The following is a 5,008-nucleotide window of genomic DNA, read 5'->3' on the forward strand; positions in this document are numbered from 1 at the left end:
CAATTGGGTATGGAAATCTATTTGACCCTACAGAAAATGGGGGGGGGAAGGGGACAAGAGAGCAGGAGGATGATAGAGGGGAGGGCAGATTGGGAGAGGGGGTAATCAGAAGCAAACACTTCTAAGTAGGGACAGGGTCAAAAGAGAGAATAGAATAAATGGAGGTGGGATAGGTTGAAGGGAAATATACTTAGTTTTTCACAACATGACTACTATGGAAGTGTTTTGCATGACTACACATCTATAACCTGTATCAAGTTGCTTGCCTTCACAATGAGGGTGGGTGGGGAGGGAGGAAGGGAGAAAATTTGGAACCCCAAATTTTAAAAACAATAGATAAAAAAAAGTTTTTGCATGCAACTGGGAAATTATATATACAGGAAATGGGGCATAGAAATCTATCCTGCCCTACAGGAAAATTGAAGGGGAAGGGGATAAAAGAAGGAGAGGAGAGATAGAAGGGAGGGCAGATTAGGGGTATTCAGAATGCATGCCATTTTGAGGTGGGGGGAGGGATGAGATGGGGAGATAATTTGGAACTCAAAATCTTGTGGAAGTGAATGTTGAAAACTAAAAATAATAAAGTAATTTAAAAAAAAAAGAAAAGAAAAAAATCTCCAGGGCCAGATGAATTTACAAATGAATTCTACCAAATATTTAAAGAACAATTAATCCCAATACTATATAAACTATTTGTAAAAATAGGTAAAGGAGTCCTACCAAACTCCTGTTATAACAAAAAAAAAAAATATGGTGCTCATACCTAAACCAGGAAGAGACAAAATAGAAAATTGTAGACAAATTTCCCTAATAAATATTGATGCAAAAATTTTAAATAAAATATTAGCAGATAGATTACAACAATTTATCATCAGGATAAAACATTGTGACCAGGTGGGATTTATACCAGAAATACAGGGCTGGTTCCATAATAGGAAAGGAAAATATCAGCTTAATTGACCATATCCATAACAAAATTAACAGAAATAATATGATTATCTCAATAGATGCAAAAAAAGTTTTTTAACAAAATACAACACCCATTCCTATTAATACTAGAGAGCATAAGAATAAATGGAGTTTTCCTTAAAATGATAAATAGTATCTAAAACCATCAGCAAGCATCTGTAATAGGGATAAGCTAAAAGTATTCCCAGTTAGATGAGGGGTAAAACAAGGAAGTCCATTAGGACCACTATTATTCAATATTTACTAGAAATGTTAGCATTAGCAAAAAAAAGAAGAAGAAAAAAGTGGAAGGAATTAGAACAGGCAGTAAGGATATAAAGCAATTATCCTTTGCAGATGATCTGTTGGTATACTTAGAGAACCCTAGAGAATCAACTAAAAAACTACTTGAAGCAATGAATAGCTTTAGCAAAGTTGCATGATATAAAAGAAACCCACATATATACATGCATGTATATATATATATATATATATATATATATGTATACTCTCTCTCTTCATAGATATTTATAACCAACAAAGCTGAGCAGCAAGAAAGAAATTCCATTTAAAATAACTGTAGATAATATAAAATACTTGGAAGTCTATTTGCCAAAACAAACCCAGGAACTATGTGAACACAATTGCAAAACACTTTTCACACAAGTAAAGTGATATCTAAACAATTAGAAAAATATCAATTGTTCATGGGTAGGCTGAACTAATATGACAAAAATGTCATTGCTACCTAATTTACTTATTTGGTACTATACTAATCAAACTAACAAAAACCCATTCATAGGGCTAGGAAGAACCATAACAAAATTCCTCTGGAAGAACAAAAGGTCAAGAATATCAAAGGAATTAATGAAAAAATGCAGAAGAAAGTGGCTTAACCATACCAGATCTAAAACTATATTAAAAAATGGCAATCATGGAAACTATTTGGTACTTGCTAAAAAATAAGTGGTAAATCAGTGGGATAGGTTATGTACATAAGGCACAGTAATAAATGACTATAGTAATCTACTATTTAATAAATGTAAAGACTCCAGTTTCTGGGGTAAGAACTCACTATCTGACAAAAACTGTTAGGAAAACTGGATAAATAGTGTGGCAGAACCTAGGCATAGACCAACATCTCACACTGTATATCAAGATAAGGTCAAAATGGATATATGATTTAGATATACAGGGTGATACCATAAGCAAATTAGGAGAGCAAGAAATAGTATACCTGTCAGATCTATGGAGAAGGGAAGAATTTATGACCAAACAAGAGATAGAAGACATAATGAAATGCAAAATGGATAAATTTTAAAAAAGTTTTTGCATAAATAAATCCAAAGCAACCAAGATTAGAAGGGAAACAAAAAGCTAGGAAACAATTTTTATAGCCAGTATTCTGATAAAGGCCTCATTTTTCAAATATATAGGGAACTGAGTCAAATTTTTAAGACTATAAGTCATTCCTCAATTAACAGATGGTCAAACAATATGAACGGGTAATTTCCAGAGGAAGAAATTAAAGCTGATACAGTGATATGAAAAAAAATACTCTAAATCACTTTTGATTAGAGAAATGTGAATTAAAATAACTGAGATACCACCTCATACCTATCAGATTTGCTAATATGACAGGAAAGGAAAATGATAAATATTGGAGAAGATATAGGAAGACTGGAACAGTAATGCATTGTTGGTGGAGTTGTGAATTGATCCAATCATTCTGGAGAGCAATTTGGAACTATGCCCAAAGGGCAATCAAACTGTACATATCCTTTGATCCAGCAATACCACTAATATGTCTGTATCCCTAAGAGATCAAATAAAATGGAAAATGACCCATATGCAGAAAAATATTTATAGCTGCTCTTTTTGTGGTAGCAAAGAATTGGAAATTGAGGGGATGCTCATCAATTGTGGAATGGCTGAACAAGTTGTGGTATATGAATGTAATGGAATACTATTGTTCTATAAGAAATGATGAGTAGGTGAATTTCAGAAAAACCTGTACTGATGCTGAATGAAGTGAGCAGAACTAGAACATTGTACACAGTAATAGCAACATTGTGTGATGATCAACTATGATAGACTTAGCTTTTTTCAGCAATACAATGATCCAAGAGAATTCCAAAAGACTTTGATGGAAAATGCCATCCATATTCAGAGAAACAACTATGGAATCTGAATGCAGATTGAAGCATACTATTTTCCCTTTTTTTTTCTTTCTCATTATTCCCTTTTGTTCTGAGTCTTCTTTCACAACATGACTAATGTGGAAATATGTTCAACATGGCCCTTGCTTTACATATCTATAAAAATAACAACATTTGGTGGATGGTATGTAATGGTGTTTCTAACTCTGAAATTCTATTTTATTTCACTAGGAAATAATTCATTTTTAAATTTTGTGTTTAAACAATACTAATTCTATGGTCATCTATATGTGCTTTCCATCTAACCCTGCTGGTTCCTAGAATATATACATGCATACATATATTATGTGTGTGTGTGTGTGTATACATATGGTATGGTACGTATATATGTGTGTGTATACAAACACATGCATATAATAATATCCATAAGGATGATTAGAAAATGCTTTTTGTTCATGAAAATAATTAACTTTCATTATTTGAAGCTATTCACAAAAAAAGTATTGTACTGTGTTGTAGGAACAGTATCCTGATTATGGGGTATACAAGATGTTCCAGCAGTGCTAGTACCTCCAGTGTGACTTACCAAGTCGTTTTCAGGGCTGCTACCTTTGGTATCCACCTTTCACCCAACTTTCACCTATGACTAAAAAGTTGTCACAGCCACGCTCTGGTAAACTGTTTTGGCACATTGGCTAAACCAGATTGAGGTTTACCAACAGTCTTCAAACCCATCCATGAGTTGGGGGATGCCTACCCTAAGCGTGTGAAGACTTCCCCTGGAAGAAAAAATTGTTCCAAAGGCCATTAAGGCAGCTAAAGCAGGGGCTGTGGAGTGCTTTGAGCTTGGCTAAACATCAAAGACACAAAGATCTGCATAAAGACACTGCATCCTGAGCCATCACCACTCATCTTGATTTTTGTCTTATTAAATTTCAATGACTCTGGAAGAGAGAGAGAGGCTGACAACTTTGGGAAACTCTTCCTCACTTAAATCCAATTCACTGACAAGTCAAGACATCACCCAGTGATATCATTAGTCATCTTTGAAAATGAAGGACAAACAACAACAACAACATCAGGGTTATGGACTAAAATGGGGGGTATTCAATAAATATATATTATGTGTTTCTATGTGAAGACTATTACACTAGACTTTGAAAATATCAAAATTAAAACAAACAAAAACAGGAGCTGATAATCTTGCCAAAAATTACAACATACATATATATAGCCATTATACATAACTGATGATCACAAATACCTGAGGGCTTTATGGAAGAGATCACATCTGAACTTGGCCTTCAAAGAGAGGCAGAATTTCACTGATTAGAGGTAGACATGAATGTATTAGAATAAGGATTTTATACAAGGCTGGGAAAGGAAAACAAACAGTCCAGGGAAATGGGGGGAGTACTTAGAGTGAATTTATCCAAATCAGCAGATGGGGGATTTAAAGTTTAGATTCCAGTATATAGTCAGAACTATGAACCTGATCTAACTAAACCAGAACTAAAAATCCAAAGTTATAGGTCATGAGGTAAAGGAGTCTGGGGGGGGACAGTGAGAAGGGATGAGGGCATATACAAAAGTATAATGAAAGGAATAGACAGTGCCTAGGGATATCTATTATTTTGTCAACTAAGTCATTCTTTTTTTTTTTCCCACAGTTTTGTGCTTACAAAATCACAGAATCCCAAAGTTGGGAAGGGCCTCAAAGGTCATCCAGTCCAACCAGAGGGCAAGAAAACCCTTATGATAAACAATCAGAATGGTCATCCAGCCTCTTCCTGGAGAAATCCAGGGATGCAGAACTCATCACCTCCTAAGGTAGCCCATTCCACTTTTGTATTTTTTAAATTATTTTAAACTTATATACACAAAAAGAAAAAGAAATAAAC

The sequence above is a fragment of the Vombatus ursinus genome, unplaced genomic scaffold, assembly GCF_900497805.2.
Source record: "Vombatus ursinus unplaced genomic scaffold, bare-nosed wombat genome assembly UNPS02014791.1, whole genome shotgun sequence".
Lineage (NCBI taxonomy): Eukaryota > Metazoa > Chordata > Mammalia > Diprotodontia > Vombatidae > Vombatus > Vombatus ursinus.